At 47.9% G+C, this 23,225-nt stretch overlaps 1 long non-coding RNA gene across 1 annotated transcript in view; it reads left to right on the forward strand.

The window, feature by feature from the left end:
- LOC132400242 (uncharacterized) overlaps nt 1-21,801 on the forward strand; it is a 59,992-nt gene extending 38,191 nt beyond the window's left edge. Inside the window, exon 4 of the long non-coding RNA XR_009514193.1 lies at nt 21,703-21,801. This is a non-coding gene — a long non-coding RNA (uncharacterized LOC132400242). The remainder of the gene's footprint in view (nt 1-21,702) is intronic.
- The last annotated feature ends 1,424 nt before the right edge of the window (nt 21,802-23,225 follow it).

Below are 23,225 nucleotides of genomic sequence, written 5' to 3' on the forward strand. Positions count from 1 at the left end.
GAAATTGAATCTGAAGTGACAAGATCAAAAAGCACAAGAGGCTGATTTGCCCACTGCCCGCATACTCTCAACCTAACACTAATGCCAGGCCACCGAAAGGGATCACCAAACAGGCGCACAGACTGGCCAAATTTATTAGGCCTACGAACCCTTCTCAAGAAACGCTTTGTAAAATTGCTGCGAATGCGGACGCTTGGGCTAAAGAAACAAGATGAATTTTAATTGGGCATTACCAAAGTAGCCTGCAAGAATTGGAACCAAAATTTATTGAATCGAATTTGACTGATTGCTTACAAGAAGCGGTCGCCAAAACTGTAATCTGGAACAAACGAAAATTAAAGGACAAATTTCAAATGAAATTGGAGGTCGTCCAGAAACATATTTTCGATCTGGTGTCGGGACCTGTGCCAGAACGGCAGGCCGCTGCGGATCGGACCCACGGGGGACCCCAGGCCTACCCACTGACCACAGAGGCCGCATCCCAGGGGGGAGGAGGGGACAGACCCTCGACCTCCGGAGACGGTTTCTGGGTTAGCCATGACCAGACCCGTGTCACACCCGAGCCCCGGGGAGAGACCGCCCAGGCTGCACCTCGTCCGTCGGCACCAGATAAAGTGAACTTGTGTCCAGTGGTAGTACTGCGGGACATTTTGGGACCGGCATGCTTGCAGAGCAACACGTGCAGAGGAAGTACCGGCACCATCCACCCGAGGGCGGTGGAGCTCGTTAACCCGCTCAACGTCGATGCGGCCCTACTGCCCCTGCCGCAGAAACCGAGAAGACGCCGGGGGCGCCCCTCCCCACCCATGAGCCCCTCTGAGAGGACGCAATCCAACCTAGGAGCGCAGGAGCCCCAGCTTGCCACCCCCACGACTTCCCCGACCCAGGACTCCGGAGAATCAGCACCCATACGAATGAGCAGACAGACAAGGGGAGCCAGTGCACAAGGACTGAGCAAGTCTTTCACCCCAGCCCAAGAGTCGCAGGACAGGGGACAGACAAGAGGACAGGTAAGCCTCATTTGCAACAGCCAGGGGGGGTCAAATAACTAGGCATCATAACTCTAAACAGAAAAATGTAACGTGGGAACTAAGGCCCCTTAAACTTATACTGATTATAGGGGACTCTTAACATTTCCAGGATCAAAAGATGCCCTAATAAGGATGTTCAATTGGACAGCTTTCCGGGGGCCAAATTCGTCCATGCCACTGCTATCCTGAAAAAGTTAGAGCCACAGCTAGAAATTACGAAGGTTATCCTTTCGTTTGGAATAAACAACAGGTCCCATAAACCAGTGTTACGTATCCCGTAACTGGATCACTTACCAGCAAAGATAGAGAGGTCCGTTGAAGTCTGATGGCACTATTTTAAAGTTTTTCATTTATAAAGGGGCACAAAAATAAGGTTAATGCAAACATTCAGATAATATACGTCGTCAATACTCAATCTAAAGCGCAGGTATAGTAATAATCAATAAGAAATAAGCTCTATCGTTGTCTAGGGGTAATAATTTGTCCGATGGAAATATAAGTCTCTCGAGTTCATGCAGGCTTTCTTCCTTTGTGGGGGGGGGGGGGCGCTGAGTTTCATGTGTCGGAGAGAGAAAGAGATTGGTGGTGAGAAAAGAAACTTGCCCTTCCTTTTTGCCGCAAACCGTTGAATCGGGAACGTGGGATCCCCGTTGTCAGTTCGAAGTCCTTTTCGATGTTATCAGCCACCCGCTCCTCAGGCAAAGGAGAACGGAACGCACGTGGCTTTGAATGGCTTCCCGCTAGCATCGGAGCGCTGAGCGATGGAGTCCTTCTGGTGCGTCGCTGGGGTACCGCCTCCTGCAGTCCCCTTTTATCTTGACTTGCAGAGCTGTAGATGTCCATCAAAGTAGGTTGATGCAATCCCCACCCCCACATTGCCCGAGGGTGTCCATGTCCCTGGTAGCTGGCACGTAGCAGGGAGTTGCAATTCACACATGTGTCTCTAAGAACTGTGGTGAACTATGTGCCTGTCGGGACACACCCCCTGCTGACTGCTCCTGTGGCTCCTCCCACAGGCCCCTGTATAAAGGCGATCTGAGGCCTGACGCTCGGCCTCAGTCTCCAGGACATAGTATGATGGACACTCACTCCTGGTTCCTTCTTCCAGTCAATAAAAGCCGATATCTCGCCTTACGTCTCAGTGTGAGTTATTGATGGTGCATCAAGAACAATGGTCAAAACCGTTGCATTATCTCTCATTTCCTGGGTCCGAGACCCGAATTAATAGAGATCTTGCGATTCTCCGGAAGGAGGGGGCTGCTCCCGCCCCTTCGGCCCCTCAGAGCTGTGGTACATTCATAGCACCTCCCCTCTTAAAGTTTTTTTTTACCAGCGGTTAAAAACGGAGTTGTACAGAGTCTTACAGGATTTTTAATCTAACACAATACCCAAGCTTTTTCTTTTAACTACAGAGCCATACATTTAATTCAGCATCTAGATGGTTAACAATTACAGTGGCGCTCCCTTTTAATATTGTAACATCTTGTCCCTGATTAAAGGCTGGTAGCATCAGACTTCATTTAACAGGCAGGGTTCCAAGGGGTTTGTCTTTGTTATTCCCATGCTTTGTCAAAATCCCGTACAGCCGGTGGTTCTATTTAAAACTGGCGCCCCCCATTAACCGTCACCTCTTTCCCGGTGAGTTCCTTCGTGGGGGACCTGGATAATTTGGCGAGGTACTCTCCCGCCTTTCATTCCCATAAGGGTTATTCTCTTATCTCCGTGTCCCAAACCTAGACCATCGTGTGAATTCCCACCCAATTCTTTAATGCTACACAGGTAGCTAACCCTTTTGTCAAGAACCATTCAGTTCGAACTTTTCCCTCAGGCCGCATTTAAATTTTGGCTTCCTCACAGCGCTTTCTTGAATAACAATAACGTGTGGGGCACCTTTACATTCCAAATCAACCTGTAATCGATTCGCAGGCATCAATCTAGACTTTAAATTTTCTTCATTCGATTTGGGAACTACAGATTTCCCGTTCCCCTCCACAACAACAGTTATCTCTCCATTTGTAAACTCCACATTAACTCTGAACACCCCCTTCAGCACGACCAACGGGGAACCCACACTTATAATGTTTACCAAGGTTAACCCTTCCTTCCCCGAACCAGGTCTAGCTGATCCAAAAGGACGGCCGTCTCGTCCAGCTGAATCAAATACCTCAGACTTTTTCTGAGCTCCGTGACTAGGTTCAGGACCACGTGCATCCCCATCTTGGGCACACTCAAACGGGACATGGGCCTCTTCCAGGCTTTCAATACCCGTACACTTCCCAAATTCTAAATTCCCCCGATCCTCCCAGTTACTCTCTAGGCAGCTCCCATCCGGGGAAGGCGCAACCCTGCGAGCTGAAACAACCTCCTCGGCCACTCCAGCAGACTTCCTCAAGGCAAGGATACCCGTTCCCTCTAGGACTGCCCTCATCTCATTATCAGGAACACCTTTTTATCAGGAGCTTCCTGTAGAAGTAGTAGAGGCCAGTTCAGTTGTGTCATTTAAGGTAAAATTGGATAGGTATATGGACAGGAAAGGAGTGGAGGGTTATGGGCTGAGTGCGGGTAGGTGGGACTAGGTGAGATTAAGGGTTCGGCATGGACTAGGAGGGCCAAGATGGCCTGTTTCCGTGCTGTGATTGTTATATGGTTAAGACCTTTATAACTCTCAACTTCTTCAAACAGGGCTGCCACCCCAGACAGATCATCCGTGTCCAACTCTGGACCTTTTAACAACTTTATCTGTTTCTCATCTTTATTTCCTACCTCTAGGACCTTTTTCTTCGCTAAGGGCAGATCTAACTCCTCTCCCTTATCCCCTTTCACTTTACTATTCTTCGTGTTTCCACCCTTTAAACCCTCGTGGCACAGGGTCGGTAAAGACGTCTCGGCCAAATCAAAACTGGCCAATTTTAAACTGCTCCCGTTCTCAGCTTCCGCTCTCGACAGGCTGCGAGTGACCGCGCATGCGGTATAGATCTTAGGATCTGAGGGAGTGGCCTCAACCCTCGCAGGCTGGGTTGTCAGCTTCACGGCTGCACCCATCTTCCCATCCGCTAGGTCGTTACCCAGAAGGATGTCCACGCCTTCCCCCGGCAACTCCAGCAGGACCCCCAGTTCCACTGGTCCCGACACCATCTCACAATCTAGAAGGACCCGACCACTCCGGTCCATTTTCCTATTCCTCTCAGGGCTACCCCTCCCGTCTGAGGTCCGAATTTTAACACTTTTCGGCTATAATCAATGATAGCTCCGCCCCCGTGTCTCTCCAAATCCGTACGGGAATTGGTGGGTCCCCCTCCCTCAAAGACACGGTGCCGTGTCTCAGACCCCTCGCGCACTCTGCTTACCCGGCACCCTCTTGCCGATTCTCTGACTACCACTGCACGCCCGATAGGGACCGCTGCTTTCCCTTTTTCTGGCTCCTTTCTCGGAGCAAAGCACCGAGATGCAATATGTCCTCCCCTTCCACAATTAAAACAGGTCAAGCCCGGAAATCTCTGGCTGTCTTGCCATCCCCCCTCAACCTTACCACTAGCTCCCGGCGGGACCTCTGCCTCATTCGGCGGACTTCCTCGATCATTCCCACGGTCTCTCTGGGAACTTTTATTCGAGGAAAACTTTGTCTTCTGGGTGAGGGCATATTCATCTGCGAACCTAGCAAATTCTGAGATGGACTTATTCGGTCTCTCAGTCAAATACATCCGGATCTCTTCCGGAACACAACCTAAATTCCTCCATCAAAAGTAACTCCCTGAGACGCCCATAATCCTCGTCCACCCTTTCCGCAGTGCACCAACGGTCCAACTAGCCCTTCTCATGGGCTAGCTCGGTATACGTTTGATTCCACCCTTTCCTTAAATTTCTAAACTTTTGTCTATACACCTCAGGTACCAATTTGTAAATCCGGAGAATGGCCTCCTTTACTTCAGCATAATTCTCCGCTTCTCCCTCCGCCAGGGATATGCTCGTTAGGCCTTCCCTTTTAACACACTTTGTAACAACGCCACCCACTGCTCTTCTGGCCACTTCTGATTTACTGCCACCTTTTCAAAAAGCAAGAAATAACTATCAACATCCGTCTGCTCGAACGGAGGTACCAATCTCAACTCCCTACTAACATTAAACCGCTCCGCTCGGTCTAACCCTTGATCTCTTCGCTCGTTCCTTATCTTCTCCATCTCCAAGTCATGTTTCCTCTGTTTCTCTTTCTCGGCTGCTTCTAGCTCTTTTAGCTGAATTTCTTGTTGTCTTTGCCTCTCAGCTTGGTCCTGCTCCTTTTTCATCTCTAACCCCTTTGGTTGGAGCTCATGGTCCCGTTTCACCTCTAGCTCCTTTAGGTGGAACGCCTGCTCCCTTTCTTTGTCTGCCCTTTCTTTCTCTCTCTCAGCTGCTTCCAGCTCTTTTAACTTAATTTCATGTTCCAACCTTAATTCCTCCACCTCTAACTGAGCCGTCCCACTTGATGGTACCTTTTCAGGGATATCTTCCAATACCTCAGCTTCAAACACATTCTTCCCAATGTAATACTGAGTTATGGCCCTTCGCACCTCCCGCTTTTTCATGGACGACCTCACTTCTGCGAGGTTCAACCCCTTCACCAAATTTAACAAGTCTGATTTGGTGGCCGCCTCTAGCGCTCCCACAGTCGGGTTTTTCATAAATACACCCATGTCCATCTTTGCTGGTTTCCCACCTGGCTACCTGTGTAACCAGATTCAAGTTTGGACTTACAAGCCCAATTCACTGGCCTCCCAATTTGGTGTCAAATCCCGAGACGAGAAACCCCAAGTTGTTACGTGTCCTGTAACTGGATCACATACCAGCAAAGATAGAGAGGTCCGTTGAAGTCTGATGGCACTATTTTAAAGTTTTTTATTTATAAAGGGGCACAAAAATAAGGTTAATGCAAACATTCAGATAGTATACGTCATCAATACTCAATCTAAAGCGCAGGTATAGTAATAATCAATAAGAAATAAGCTCTATCGTTGTCTAGGGGTAATAATTTGTCCGATGGAAATATAAAAGTCTCTCGAGTTCATGCAGGCTTTCTGCCTTTGTGGGGGGGGGGGGGGCCGCTGAGTTTCATGTGTCGGAGAGAGAAAGAGATTGGTGGTGAGAAAAGAAACTTGCCCTTCCTTTTTGCTGCAAGCCGTTACGCTAATGTGTGGGTTCCCCATTGTCAGTTCGAAGTCCTTTTCGATGTTATCAGCCACCCGCTCCTCAGGCAAAGGAGAACGGAACGCACGTGGCTTTGAATGGCTTCCCGCTAGCATGGGAGCGATGAGTGATGGTGTCCTTCTGGTGTGTCGCTGGGGTACCGCCTCCTGCAGTCCCCTTTTATCTTGACTTGCAGAGCTGTAGATGTCCATCAAAGTAGGGTGATGCAATCCCCACCCCCACATTGCCCGAGGGTGTCCATGTCCCTGGTAGCTGAAATGTAGCAGGGAGTTGCAATTCACACAGGTGTCTCTAAGAACAATGGTCAAAACCGTTGCATTGCCTCTCATTTCCTGGATCCGAATCCTGAATTAATAGTGATCTTGCGATTCTCCGGAAGGAGGGGGCTGCTCCCGCCCCTTCGGCCCCTCAGAGCTGTGGTACATTCATAACACCAGCAACAGCTACTAAACAGCTTCAGCAACTACTGAGAATGGCCAGTATTAAATTTCCCCATAACGGTATCTGGGTGCCAAAATTAAACTTTAGCCACAGTTTGACAGAGGCAGAACAAGCAACCCTGGGCCAACTAAACGAGGTTATTAGAACTAAGAATCATATTCTTGCAATCCCAGCGAGGCAGTTTAAGGTAGACACAGACCAGATCCATTGGACAGAGAATACAGCCCTGACCATAGTCAAGAGGTAGATGGAGTCTTTAGGCTAGAGTGGATGCAAAGCCAAGAGAGGCAGGCTCCACGACTGGGAGAGACCATCGTGAACCTTTCCCTTACGATCACCCCTACAGAAACCCAGCAAAAGGTTCTGAACAGCAGCCTCACTTTAATACCGACTGCAAAACTCCATAAGTAGCAGATTGAGAGGGACATGGATAAGTTCTATAGGAGATTGGTACTCGTTGACTATTTCGGTGAGTCAGAACGTAGAAAGACCCCTTTCACCCCTCCCTCAGACTGGATGCCCAAGAGGAGGTACAGGTCAGAAGCGGTTCTAGAATTTGAGAGCACACTGGGTGAGATAATAGAGAGGGAGAGGGAAGTACAGGATAAGCCCAATCTAACTAGGAAGGAGAGAGCAGCCCTGACAGAACTGAGGCAAAACATGGACATTGTTATCAAACCAGCAGATAAAGGGAGCAGCATAGCTATCATGGACAAACAGCAATACCTATTTGAGGCACACAGACAATTAAACAACACGGAGCACTACACTAAACTAAAGGAACCCATATACTGGGAAACACACACAGAAATTAGGAACACTTTGCAAGAACTGGAAAGGACTGGGTACCTCAATGGGAAGCAAGTAGAGTACCTGACAAGGATACAGCCACGAGCAAGAAAGTTTTATATCCTCCCTAAAATACACAAGAACCCCGACTCACGGACTGTTCCGGGCGAAATACCACTCGGCAGGCCCATCGTGTCAGACTGCAGCAGTGAGTCATACAGGATAGAGGAGTTCATTGATGCCTTCCTTAATCCACTCTCACAGAAACACTCCAGCAACATCAAGGACACATATCACTTTGTCCAGATAGTCACATGTCAGTGCCCCCGAGGCTATACTCTTCACCATGGACTTTGAAAGTCTGTACACCAATATAGAAACGGAGGTGGGTATAGAGGCAGTGAGGGATATCCTACGGAAGAATCCTCAGCTAGGGAGACCAGACGAGGCCTTGCTAGAATTCCTTTACCTCAGCCTGACTAAAAATGACTTTGAATTCAATGATGAATTCTACTTACAAGTCAAGGGCACAGCAATGGGAAAGAAGTTTGCTGCAGCCCATGCCAATATATACATGGCAAAGTGGGAGGTAACAGTCTATCCAAAGTGCTCCAAAAAACCCATGTGTCTCTATAGATACCTGGATGACACCTGGGGGGTGTGGACACACTCAGAAGTAGAATTAGAGGAATTTATTCAAATCCTAAACACTCATCATCCATCCATTAAGGTTAAATCTAAAACAAATAGAGAGAAGTTTGACTTTCTGGACACTACAGTATTTAAACTAGCTCCAGAAAACGGCAACCAGAAACTAGCTACCAAGGTATTCTTTAAAACCACAGACACACACACACTCTCCTGTACATAGGGAGCCAGCATCCCAAACACACCTTCAGAGGCATTGTCAAAGGACAGCTGACCCAGTTTCACTGCATTTGCACCAGGGCGGAGGACTTCCACCAGGACACAACTATCCTCTTCTCTGCACTTAAACACAGGGGCTACAGCAGAAAGAGACTTAGACACATCAAGTCTGACTTTCTGAAAAGTATCACAAATCCCCGACCACAGAACATCACAACATGGAAACTACCCTTGATAACAGATACAGTGGGATGGCAGTGAATATCCACAGGGTGGTCAAAACACACTTTGAAGAGCTAAAAGTGGAAGTGGGGACACTGGGACAATACACTATTGTCTCAGCCTTCAAAAGGGGTAGAAATCTGAAAAACATACTAGTCAGTACCAAAGTACGAGCAGCACCAAACGGCGAGATGGGAAACTGCAGGGCATGCATATACCTAAGAATTTCAAAAAGCATACACAACAGAGCCGCAGGAAAGTGGGCCGAGATAGAACAGAGGATAACTTGTGAACAAAAGAATGTAGTATATGCAATCCTGTGCACACAATGCCATATTATGTACATAGGGAAGACAGGCAACAGCTTGAGAACCAGACTCACAGGACACCTCAGTAACATCAGAAGAGGAAACCAAAACAGACCAGTTAGCAGGCACTTCTGGAAACTAACATAAACTGGTCAAATGCCCAAAGAGAAAGAGCAGAGAGGAGATGGATTGAAACACTAAAGACTTATTCCCTGTATGGCCTGAATGAGGCCTAAAAAGCTAGGCCAGCTGAATAGGATATACCCACTAGAGAGCCAACACAAAAATTTAAAAAAAATTGAGAAAATCAGAGTAGGGAGGAAGAGGAGGATCCCCTTCAGTCACCCACCCAGATATGAAATTAAAACAGGGGGCCATTAAATTGGAAAGGGACTTCTTACTTTGAAAATAGAGCCTAACAGCTAGGCCCCAAAACAGAACCTAATTCCCCAAATAGTACCATCTAAACAGAATAGAGAGGGATAAGGTTAAAAATTATAACTCTACGAGGGATAAACACTAAGAAGAATAGATTTGTAACGACCAGTTTGATCCAGACACAGCACTCGCCCCACCCCCTGGGGGGTAGTATACATACCCAACACATGGCCCTGCTCTGAAACCTAACATCTTCACACCCCATAAACACAGGTCCTCTTCTTGCCAGGGGACCAAACTCACCCCACACCACCAGTTATACCTTCCGCCGCTCAGTGGACACTCCCTCAATCCTAGCCCCACCACAACCTAATCCTAACGTCCAAAGGACACATACCCCAACTAAACCAGACAGCACCGCAGTGGACCCTGGCCACACCTCCACTAGGGGGCCAACTTAACACTGGACCCCATGCTCCTTTTCTTCCCACCCCTCCCATGGGGTAGCCTGCATGCACATTCCTCGGCCAAATCCCTAAACATAACAACTACAACCATCTTATGCACCCCCATAAACCTGAGCCCTGTCTCCACCAGGAGTCCAAGTTCACTCCACTACACCATCGGTTTGGGTATCCTAACCCTAACCTTCCCACCACTGCAAGATCCCGTGATCCACTACCCAGCCACACACCTCAGCCTAACACCTCCAACCCTTCAGCACACCCCCATAAACCCTAGGCCTCTCCCCACCAGAAAGCCAGATCCACCCCACATCACCAGTACCACGCCACCCCACAAACATACCTAACCCTACTCTTCGGCCTAATCTTAACTTACAAGGGACCACGCACCCCAACTAAACCAGGCAGCACCCTAGCAAAACCAGACAGTACCCCAAATAACCCAAGCCAGTCCCCAGAAAGGACAGCCCCACCTCCCAGCCATACCCCTAATCCTAACACCTCTAACCCTCCTACACTCCCCCATAAACCGGAACCCTTTACCAACCAGGGAGCCAAATTCACCCCACATCACCAGTACCATGGCACCCCACAAACATCCCCAATCCTACCTTTCACCCTAACCCTAACTTCCAATGGACAGCGCACCCCAACTAAACTGGACAGCATCCCAAATAACCCAACCCACACCACACAAAAGGGCTTACATAATGGTCCTTTACCCTATCCCTAAACCTAACATCTCCAACCCTGCTACACACCCCCATAAACCCAAGCCATCCAGATTCACCCAATATCACCATCAGTTAGGCTCCTAGTCCAGTCCTCCCCCCTACTGCAAGGGCAAACACCACACCCCGCTGCAATGCCATTTGCCACCCCACCCCACCTCCCTTCGCTGGGAATCCTCAACCCCCATTACCTAATTCAATCTCCAGGCCGGTCCCTCCCCACAACACCCCTCAAATAGCTGCTACACAACCCCCAGATCACAGCACTTAGTCCCTACTAAAAAAACCCCCAAATCCAAAGCACTGTCCATAAACAATAACTCCACCATTTTAACTTAAACTCCAGAATGAGGGTTAACGAAGAGGAAGATCCTAATAAAGGCAAGTCGGGGATCGAGATGATGACAACGTGGGCCAAAAACAAAGTGGCAGGGTGAAGTGAACAGCATCTCCAGTACGAGATCCACAAACAGTAGAGGGTTATTTTCCCCACTGCTCGCATACTCACATCCTAACCCAAATGGGCCGTATTAACCTGGCTTCACCATACAAGTCAATCCACCATAGCACCTCCTACCTCAACTCTCAAAACTCCACAGCCTTACCTCCTCCAGCCACATATGTACATCCATCAGCCCAACACTCAAACCTAATCCTAAGGCCCAAAAGCGGCACATACCCCCAAAAACCCTTGGCACATCCCGATTAACCCTGGCCAAACCCCCACAAACTCAATGACCTGTGTTAGGAGGGGCAAGATCCAACAAAGGCAAGTGTTGGACCTGGTTAATGAAGGCGTGGGCCAGACCGAAGTGGCAGTGTCGTGTGAAACTGAATCTCAAGTGACGAGATCAAAAACCACAAGAGGGCTGATTGGCCCACTGCCCGAATACTCTCAACCTAACCTTGCAGTGAGACACTCTTCTTTCTCCCGGCCCACAAAATGCCAATAAGAATGCCCAGATACCCACAAGGCCAGAGAGAACGAGGAAATTAAACCCAAGCTGGGGCTACAGAAAACAAGTCAGTGCTAAACTCAGGTGCAGTTATACTGAATGCCCAGTAAATGCTGTCAACTTAACCCATGCAATCCCAGGCATACAGATGCCAGGTAATGATGTTTAAAAATATCATTACCCTCAGAATTACATGCCTCTCATTATCCTGGTCCATGGGAAAAACACAAGCCAGGACTGATTAGTCCTGGCTGGGCCACCTCGGGGAGTATGCCTTATGATTAAAGGCCCGAAACATCCAACGATCCACGGATGCATTACTGATGATGTGTCCCAGTGCACACCCGGTTCGTTGAACCAAGTGGTGTCGGACCACAATAATGAAATGCATGGGCCAGATTAACCTGGCTTTACCATACGAGCCTATCCACCATAGCACTTCATACCTCAACACTCAAAACTCTGCAGCCTTACCTCTTCCAGCCACATGTATACATCCACCAGCCCAACACTCAAACCTAATCCTAAGGTCTAAAAGGGGCACACACCCCCAAAACCCTTGTCACATCCCGATTAACCCTGGTCACACCCCCAGAAACCCTGGACAGACCCTGATTAACCCTGGGCAAACCTCCACAAACTCGTTCTCCTGTGTCAGGAGGGGCAAGATCCAACAAAGGCAAGTGTTGGACCTGGTTAATGAAGGCATGGGCAGATTAAAGTGGCAAGGTTGCCTGAAACTGAATCGCAAGTGACGAGATCAAAAAGCACAAGAGGGCTGATTCGCCCACTGCCCGAATACTCTCAACCTAATCCTAATGCTTCACCACACGAACCTATCTGCTGTAGCACTTCATACCTCACCACGCAAAACTCTGCCGCCTTATGTCTCCCCGCCACTCATATACATCCACCAGCCCAAAACTCCAACCTAATCCTAAAGTCCAAGGGGGCACCCCCCCCCACAAACCCTAGACACATCCCGATTAACCCAGGTCACACCCCCAGAAACCCTAAGCACACCCCGATTAACCCTGGCCAAACCCGCACAAACTCGGTCCTGTGTTAGGAGGGGCAAGATTCAACAAAGGCAAGTATTGGTCCTGGCTAATTAAGGCGTGGGCCAGATCAATGTTGCGTGAAACTGAATCACAAGTTACCAGATCAAAAAGAATAAGAGGGCTGATTCGCCCACTGCCGGAATACTCTCAGCATAACCCCTAATCCTGGGAGTTCTGTAACAACAGATTTTTTTTTATTAAACAAAATATACTTTTCAAAAATAAAATTATATACAATAACCATTCAAAAACTTTCAATTCTTTACAGCTGGTACCATTACTGTTTTTACATTTCCAAAGTTCAAAAGTTTTGCCACCCACGTGACACTTTGTTCTTTCATATTTACATTAGGGTGTATACCCCCAACCCCCTACCCCTCAACTCCCACGGGAGAAGAACCCTAGACTGTGGTTCTTCCCCACCGGGCCTTTGCGGTGGCTGCACCGAGTTTGAGTGCGTCCCTCAGCACGTACTCCTGCAGGGGTGTGCATCCCCGGGAACAGCCCATAGATCAGAGAGTCCTCTGTTACGCAGCTGCTGGGGATGAACCTCGACACTGCCCCTTCCATCCTCCTCCACACCTTCTCCGCGAACCCACAGTGTGCAAAGAGGTGGGTCACTGACTCCTCCTCACTGCAGTCCTCCCGTGGGCGGAGGGGTGTGGAGACGACGTTCCGGCCGTACAGGAGGGATCGGACTGGGATGGCCCCTCTCACCGCCGGTCAGGCGAGGTCTCGGTGCCTGTCGGTGTGGTCTGGCGATGAGGCATTTGCCAGATGAACTGGACAGTCTGCTCAGGGAACCACCCCACTGTGTCCATCACGTCCTTCTCCTGCAGTGCCTGCAGGACCTTAGGTGCTGACCACTGCCCGATGGCCGTGTGGTCAAAGGCATTGATCTGAAAGAATTTCTCTACGAAGGACAGGTATGGCGGCAAAGACCAGCTGACAGGGGTGTTGCGCGGGAAAGGGGCCAGACCCATCCTTCCTAGCCAGGGCGACAGGCAGAACCTGGGCATGTTGTGGTACTTGCTGCCCACGTACCTGGGATCCACACACAACCTGATGCAGCCACACACGAAGCTGGCCATCAGGGTGAGGGCGACATTGGGGACGTTTTTGCCCCTGTTGTTTAGGGACGTGCATGGCGGTCCGTCTGACCCGCTCCATCTTGGATCCCCAGACGAATCTGAAGACGGCTCGGGTGATTTCCGAGCTGAAGGAGCGGGGGACTGGCCACACCTGCGCCAAGTACAGCAGCCCTGAGAGCACCTCACACCTGATGACCAGGTTTTTGTCCGCTATCGATAGGGAGCGCCCTCCCCACAATCCCAGTTTCTGTTTCACCTTGGCAGTCGGCTCCTGCCAGTTCTTGTTGCACGCCTCGGCCCCTCCGAACCAGATCCCCAACACCTTCACGTGAACAGCCCTGATGGTGAAGGGGACGCTGGATTAGTCGGGCCAGTTGCCGAAGAGCATGGCTTCGCTCTTCGTGCGGTTGACGCTGGCCCCCGACGCCTGCTCGAACTGTTCGCCGATGCTGGTCAGCCTGCGAACTGACCTCGGATCAGAGCAGAAGACGGTGACGTCGTCCATGTACAGGGAGGTTTTGACTTGGGTCCCTCCACTGCCTCGCAGCGTCATCCCTCCTGATGGCTTCGGCAAAGGGTTCTATGCAGCACACGAACAAGACATGGGATAGAGGGCAGCCCTGCCTGACTCCAGACCTGATTTAAGTTTAAAGGACACATTTCAAATCAAATTGGAGGTTGTCCAGAGACATATTTTCGATCTAGTCTCAAGACCTGTGCTAGAACTGCAGGCCGAACCCACGAGGTCTTCCCCACTGACCACAGAAACCGCATCTCAGGGGGAAGAGGGGAACAGACCCTCGATCTCCAGAGACGGCTTCTGGCTCAGCTGTGACCAGACCCCAGCCCCAGGGAGAGGCCGCCCACGCTGCACCTCGTCAGTCGGCACCGAGTAGAATGAGCCTGTGTCTAGTGATCATGCTGCGGGCCATTTTGAGACCAGCGGACCTGGAGACCAACACGTGCGGTGGAAGTCCCCGCACCATCCACCGGAGGGCGCTGGAGCTTGTTAACCCTCTCGACGCCGATGCGGCCCCACTGCCCCTGCCACGGAGACAGGGAAGACGCCGGGTGCGCCCCTCCCCACCCACGAGCCATCCAGAGAGGACGCAATCCAGCATAGGAGCACGGGAGCCCCAGCCCGCCAGGACTCCGGGGAACCAGCAGCTTCAGCACACCACAGGACACCAGTGGGGATGGGCGGACAGACAGGGTAGAGCCAGTACAGAAGGACCGAGCAAGCCTTCCACCCCCGGGAAACACACAGCCCGAGAGGTGCAGGACAGGGGACAGACAAGAGCACAGGTAAGCCCTATTTGCAACAGCCAGGAGGGTCAAATAACTAGGCATCCTAACTCTAAACAGAAAAATGTAACTTGGGAACTAAGGCCACTTAAACTGATACTGATTTTTGGGGACTCTAGTATTTCCAGAATTAAAAGATGCCCTAATAAGAATGTTTAATTGGACAGCTATCTGGGAGCCAAATTTATCCAAGCCACGGCTATCCTGGAAAAGTTAGAATCACAGCTAGAAACTAAGAAGGTTACCTTTCCTTTGGAATAAACAACAGGTCACATAAACCAACAACAGCTACTAAACAGCTTCACCAACTACTAAGAATGGCCAATATTAAATTTCCCCAGGCCAGTATCTGGGTGCCAGAATTAAACTTTAGCCACAGACTGATAGAGGCAGAATGAGCAACCCTGGGCCAACTAAACGAGGTTATTAGTACTAAGAATTATATTCCTGCAATCCCAGCGAGGCAGTTTAAGGTAGACACAGACCAGATCCATTGGACAGAGAACACAGCCCTGACCAAGGTCAAGAGGCAGATGGAGTCTTTAAACTAGAGTGGATGCAAAGCCGAGAGAGGCAGGGTCCACGACTGGGAGAGACCATCATGAACCTTTCCCGTACGTTCACCCCTACAGAAGCCCAGCAAAAGGTTCTGAACAGGGGCCTCACTTTTGTACCGACTGCAAAACTCCATAAGGAGCAGATTGAGAGCGACATGGATAGTTCTATAGGAGATTGGTACTCGTTGACTATTTCGGTGAGTCAGAATGTAGAAAGACCCCTTTCACCCCTCCCTCAGACTGGATGCCCAAGAGGAGGTACAGGTCAGAAGCGGTTCTATAATTTGAGAGCACACCGGATGAGATTATAGAGAGGGAGAGAGAAGTACAGGATAAGCCCAATCTAACTAGGAAGGAGAGAGCAGCCCTGACAGAACTGAGGGAAAACATGGACATTGTTATCAAACCAGCAGATAAAGGGAGCAGCATAGTTACCATAGACAAACAGCAATAACTATTTGAGGCACACAGACAATTAAACAACATGGAGCACTACACTAAACTAAAGGAATCCTTATACTGTGTAACACACATTGATATTAGGAACATTTTACAAGAACTGGAAAGGTCTAGGTACCGCGAAGAGAAGCAAATGGAGTACCCGACAGGGATATAGCCACGAGCAAGAAAGTTCTATATCTTCCCCAAAATACACAAGAACCCAGACTCATGGACTATTCCGGGCGAAATACCACTCGGCAGGCCCATCGTGTCAGACTGCAGCAGTGAGTCATACAGGTTAGAGTACATTGATGCCTTCCTTAATCCACTATCGCAGAAACACTCCAACTACATCAAGAACACATACCACTTTGTCCGGTTAGTCAATTCCATGTCAGTGCCCCTTGAGGCCATGCTCTTCACCATGGACATTGAAAGCCTGTACACCAATATCAAAATGGACAGGGGTATAGAGGCAGTGAGGGATATCCTACGGAAGAACCCTCAGCAAGGGAGTTCAGATGAGGCCCTGGTGGAGCTCCTTCATTTGAGCCTGATTAAAATGACTTTGAATTCAATGATGAATTCTACTTACAAGTCAATGGCACAACAATGGGAAAGAAATTTGCCTATGCCAATATATCCATGGCAAAGTGGGAGGAAACAGTTTATTCAAAGTGCCCCGAAAAATCCATGTGTCTCTACAGATACCTGGATGACATTTGGGGAGTGTGGATACACTTGGAGGTAGAATTAGAGGAATTTATTCAAATCCTAAACGCTCATCTTCCATCCATTAAAGTTAAGGCCACAACAAATAGGGAGAAAATTGACTTCCTGGACACTATGGTATTTAAACTAGCACCAGAAAACAGCAGCCAGAAACTAGCCACCAATGTATTCTTTAAAACCACAGACACACACACCCTCCTACACACAGGGAGCCACCACCCTAAACACACCTTCACAGGCATTGTCAAAGGACAGCTGACCCGGTTTCACCGCATTTGCACCAGGGCGGAGGACTTCCACCAGGCCACTACTATCCTCTTCGCTGCACTTAAACACAGGGCCTAAAGCAAAAGGAGACTCAGACACATCAAATCTGACTTTCTAAAAAGTATCAGAGATCCCCGACCACAGAACAACACAACACGGAAACTACCCTTGATGACCAGATACAGTGGGATGGCAGTGAATATCCACAGGACGGTCAAAACACACTTTGAAGAACTAAAAGTGGAAGTGGGGACACTGGGACAATACACTACAGTTTCAGCCTTCAAAAGGGGCAGAAACTTGAAAGATATACTAGTCAGTACCAAAGTATGAGTAGCGCCAAGCTATGAGATGGGAAACTGCAGGGCATGCATGTACCTAAGAATTTCAAAAAGCATACACAACAGGGCTACAGGAAAGTGGGCCGAGATACAGCAGAGAATAACTTGCGAACAAAAGAATGTAGTATATACAATCCAGTGTAAACAATACCATGTTATATATGTAGGGGAGAGGGGCAGCAGCTTGAGAATCAGACTCACAGGACACCTCAGTAATATTAGAAGAGGAAACCAAAACAGATCAGTTAGTAGGCACTTCCTAGAGCATGGAAGGTAGTCCAGGGCCTGGAAACTAACATAAACTGCTCAACTGTCCAAAGAATAAGAGCAGAGAGGAGATGGATTGAAGCACTACAGACGTATTCCCCAAACGGCCTAAGCAAGGCCTAAAAAGCTAGGCCAGCAGAATAAAATATATAACCATATAACAATTACAGCACGGAAACAGGCCATCTTGGCCTTTCTAGTCCGTGCTGAACACTTTCTCTCACCTAGTCCCACCAACCTGCACTCAGCCCAAACCCTCCATTCCTTTCCTGTCCATATACCTATCCAATCTTACTTTAAATGACAATATCGAATCTGCCTCTACCACTCCTACTGGAAGCTTGTTCCGCATGGCTACCACTCTCTGAGTAAAGAAGCTCCCCCTCGTGTTACCCATAAACTTTTGCCCCCTAACTCTTAACTCATGTCCTCTTGTTTGAATCTCCCCTACTCTCAATGGAAAAGCCTATCCACGTCAACTCCATTTATCCCCCTCATAATTTTAAATACCTCTATCAAGTCCCCCCTCAACCTTCTACGCTGCAAAGAATAAAGACCTAATTTGTTCAACCTTTCTTTGTAACGTAGGTGCTGAAACCCAGGTAACATTCTAGTAATCTCCTCTGTACACTTTCTATTTTGTTGACATCTGTCCTATAATTCGGTGACCAGAACTGTATATAATACTCCAAATTTGGCCTCACCAATGCCTTGTACAATTTTAATATTACATCACAACTCCTATACTCAATGCTTTGATTTATAAAGGCCAGCATACCAAAAGCTTTCTTCACCACCCTATCCACATGAGATTCCACCTTCAGGTAACTATGCACCATTATTCCTAGATCACTCTGTTCTACTGCATTCCTCAATGCCCTACCATTTACCATGTATGTCCTATTTTGATTAGTCCTACCAAAATGTAGCACCTCACACTTATCAGCATTAAACTCCATCTGCCATCGTTCAACCCACTCTTCTAACTGGCTTAAATCTCTCTGCAAGCTTTGAAAACCTACTTCATTATCCACAACGCCACCTATCGTAGTATCATCTGCATACTTACTAATCCAATTTACCACCCTATCATCCAGATCATTAATGTATATGACAAACAACATTGGACCCAGTACAGATCCCTGAGGCACACCACTAGTCACTGGCCTCCAACCTGACAAACAATTATCCACCACTACTCTCTGGCATCTCCCATCCAACCACTGTTGAATCCAGTTTACTACTTCAATATTAATACCTAACGATTGAACCTTCCTAACTAACCTTCCATGCGGAACCTTGTCAAAGGCCTTACTGAAGTCCATATAGACAACATCCACTGCTTTAACCTCCTCAATTTTCTCAGAAACTTCTTCAAAAAAATTCAATAAGATTTGACAAACATGACCTTTCACACACAAATCCATGTTGACTGTTCCTAATCAGACCCTGTCTATCCAGATAATTATATATACCATCTCTAAGAATACTTTCCATTAATTTACCCACCACTGACGTCAAACTTATAGGCCAATAAATGCTAGGGTATGGATCCTGAAGGAGGAAAACGCCACCTGGATAGACCAGTTCCTCATCATCTCCCTGCTGTGTGTCGAGGCAAAGATCTTCTTCAGCACCGTTTCCAATCAGCTGTGCACCTACCTAGCAAAGAATACCTATATCGATACATCAGTCCAGAAGGGTGGCATTTCAGGGATGCTGGGCTGTCTGGAGCACACCAGTGTGGTGATACAGCTCATCAGGGAGGCCAGAGAGAGCAAGGGCAACCTGTCAGTGCTGTGGCTTGACCTGGCAAATGCATATGGCTCCATTCTGCACAAGCTGGTGCAGCTCACACTGACCAAGTATCACGTCCCCTGCAGAATCATTACAGCAACTTCATTATGAGGGTATCTTCAGGAGCAATTACATCAAGCTGGCACAAGGTGGAGCTTGGCATCATCACAGGGTGCACTATCTCAGAGACACTGTTCTCCCTAGCCATGAACATGCTCACTAAGTCTGCTGAAACAGAGTGCAGAGGGCCCAGAATGAATTCCGCTCAACTGCAACCACCAATCAGGGCATTCATGGATGACCTCACAGTCACCACAGAATCAGTCCCAGGCTGCCAGTGGATTCTGCAGGGGCTCAAAAAGCTGGTGGAGTGGGCCCAGATGCATTTCAAACCATCAATGGTGCTGAGGAAAGGGAAGTTGGAGAACAAGTTCCGGTTCAGCATTGCAGGTACAGCCATCCGAACCATCACAGAAAAGCCAGTCAAGAACTTAGGTAAGGTTTTTGACAGCTCTGTAAGGGATATGGCATCCATTCAAGTGACCTGCACCAAGTTGGATGGCTGGTTGAAGTCGGTGGACAAGTCTGGCCTACCTGGGAAGTTCAAAGCCTGGGTGTATCAGCATGGCATTCTTCCCAGAATCCTGTGGCTCCTCCTCGTCTATGCAGTTCTGACCTCGACAGTCGAAACCTCAGAGAGGAGGGTCAGTAAGCACCTCAGAAGGTGGCTGGGGCTGCCAAAGAGCCTGAGCAGCATCACAACAAACTGCAACTGCCCTTCAAATCCCTGGAGGAGGAATTCAAAGTAACAAGATCCAGAGAAGTGGTACAGTACAGGGACTCAAGTGATCCAAAGGTGGCTAGAGCAGGGATCCAAGTGAGGACTGGCAGGAAGTGAAGGGGTAGCTGTTCAGGAAGCAGAGGAAAGGCTGTGTCACTGGAGGCTGGTGGGAGTGGTCACACGAGGCCAAGCTGGGCTAGGATTCTATCCAACTCCCCAAATGGACACCATTAGAAGGAAGGAAAGGTGTCACCTAGTTCAGGAGGAAGTGAGAGCAGCAGTGGAGGAGATGAGAACCTGCAAGGTGGTGGGAATGAAGCAACAGGGAGCTTGGACAAGATGGGAGAATGTGGTGGAGAGGAAAGTGACCTGGGCTGAGCTTTGGAAAGCCAAGCCACACCACTTCCAATTTCTCAACCAGGCAGTGTATGATGTACTTCCTTGCCTTCAGCTAATGCCTTTCTTGCTCGGGAAGTCATTTCCGTCGATTACAATTCAGAATTCAAACATATAAAGATGTTAAAGACACTTTGATATATTTAATAAAAGGGTGATAGGGAAATTCAAAAATGACCAGAACAGAGCCAAAAATGTGACCTACTCCATCTAGCACCACCAAGGGAATCACCACTCCTTTCTAAATGTTTTGCTATTTCTTCCTTAGACAGATTCAAGCATTTTTCTGATTACAGATGTTCAGCTGACTGGCCTATAGTTGCCTGTCTTTTGCCTACATCCGTTTATTAAAAGTGGCGTGACATTTGCTGTCTCCCAATCCGCCAGGACCTGTCCAGAGTCTAGAGAGTTTTGATAAATGATTACCAACATGTCTACTATAACCTCCACCAATTCCTTCAGCACCCTGGGATGCATCCCATCAGGACCAGAGGACTTATCTACCTTCAGGCCCTCTAGTTTGCTCATCACTATCTCTTTAGTGACAGTGATTTTATCGAGGTCCTCACCTCCCATTTCATCCATAACATCCTTCTTTGGCATATTAGATGTGTCCTCCACTGTGAAGACCGACACAAAATAGTCATTTAATGCCTCAGCCATTTTCTTATCACCCAATATCAATTTTCCCTTCTTGTCTTCCAAGGGACCTACGTTGACTTTATCCACTCTCTTCCGCTTTATATATTTATATATTTATTGTTTATATATATATTTATATTTTGTGCTAATAGACTTTCATTCTCTATCTTCCCTTTCCATATTTCTTGTTTAGTTGTTCTCTGTTGCTTTTTAAAGTTGTCCAAATCCTCCAGTCTCCCACTACTCTTTGCGACTTTGTACACATGAGCTTTTAATTTGATAGATACTATCTTTTATCTCCTTAGTTATCAAAGGCTGGATCTCCCCACACTTACTGTCCTTACTTTTGACTGGAATATACTTTTGTTGAACACTGTGAAAAATCTCTTTGAAAGTATTCCACTGTTCCTCAACTGTCCTACTAAATAGCCTGTGCTCCCAATCCATATTAGCCAACTCCTCCCTAATCCCATTGTAGCCTCCCCTGTTCAAGTATAATACAGTGGTTTTAGATCTAATTATTTCATTCTCCATCTGAATGCGAAATTCAAACATACTATGATCACTCTTTCCAAGAGGATCCCTGACTACAAGATTGTTAATCTTACCTGACTCATTGTACAGGACTAGACCTAAGATTGTATTTTCCCTTGTAGGTTCACTAACATGCTGCTCAAGAAAGCCATCATGGATGCATTCATTGAAGTCCTCCTCAAGATTTCCTTGACCAACTTGATTCACCTAATCTATGTGTAAGTTAAAATCCCCCATGACAACTGCCGTTCCATTCTTACAAGCCTCAGTTATTTCTTGGTTAATTGTTTCTGCCACTGCAATATTTTTATTAGGTGGCCTATAGACAACACCCACCAGTGATTTTTTTCCCTTTACTATTCTTAATCTCTACCCGGATAGACTTCTGCTCCATAGATCTTATATCGTCTTTCACAATTGCCATGATCTCATCCCTAATCAAGAGCGCCACTCCACCTCCTCTGCCTTCTTGCCTATCTTTGCGTATTACCTGACACCCTTGGATATTTAATTCCCAGCCATCTCCACCTTGCAACCAGGTTTCTGTAATGGCCACTGAATCATATGCCTTGGTACTGATCTGTGCCACAAGTTTCTAATCCTATGGGCATTTAGATAAAGTGCCCTTATACTCATTGTCCTTTTAGAATCTTGTGATCTATGTGATTTTTGCTTTTTACTTTTATGCACTCTAGAAACATAGAAAACCTACAGCACAATACAGGCCCTTCGGCCCACAATGTTGTGCCGAACACGTACTTACTTTTATCTTCACTAACTCTAGCTTTGGTCTCTGCATCACTTCCCTCTTCTTTTCTGTGTGGGTTCCCATCCCCCGCCATATTAGTTTAAAAACTTCCCAACAGCACTAGCAAACAATCTCCCTAGGACATTGATCCCGGACCTGCCCAGATGTAGACCGTCTGTACGGTACTGGTCCCACCTCCCCCAGAAGTGATTCCAATGCCCCAAGAATCTGAAACCCTCCCTCCTGCACCACCGCTCAAGCCACATATTCATTCTAGCTATCCTGCTATTCCAACTCTGGCTAGCACATGGCACCGGTAATAATCCTGAGATTATTACCTTTGAGGTCATACTCTTTAACTTATCTCCTCGCTCCCTAAATTCAGCTTGTAGGACCTCTTCCAACTTTCTTCCTTTATTGTTAGTACCTATATGCACCACGACAGCTGGCTGCTCACCATCGCCTTTCAGAATGCCCTGCAGCCTCTCCGAGACATCTCTGACCCTTGCACCCAGAGTTTTTTGAGGATGTTACCAGGAAAGCTGATAAAGGCAAAGCAGTGGATATTGTCTACATGGACTTTAACAAGGCCTTTGACAAGGTCTCACATGGGAGCTTGGTCAAGAAAACTCAGTTGCTTGACATTTAGGATGAGGTAGTAAATTGGATTAGACATTGGCTTTGTGGAAAAAGGCAGAAATAGTAGTAGATGGTTGTCTCTCTGACAGGAAGCCTGTACCCGATGGTTTGCCACAGGGGTTTGTGCTGCATCACTGTTGTTTGTCATCTATATCAATGATCTGGACGATAATGTGGTAAACTGGATCAGTAAGTCTACAGATGACATCGAGATTGGAGTGTGGTGGACAGTGATAAGACTACACTGGACAACAAAGA

The sequence above is a fragment of the Hypanus sabinus genome, chromosome 10, assembly GCF_030144855.1.
Source record: "Hypanus sabinus isolate sHypSab1 chromosome 10, sHypSab1.hap1, whole genome shotgun sequence".
NCBI lineage: Eukaryota > Metazoa > Chordata > Chondrichthyes > Myliobatiformes > Dasyatidae > Hypanus > Hypanus sabinus.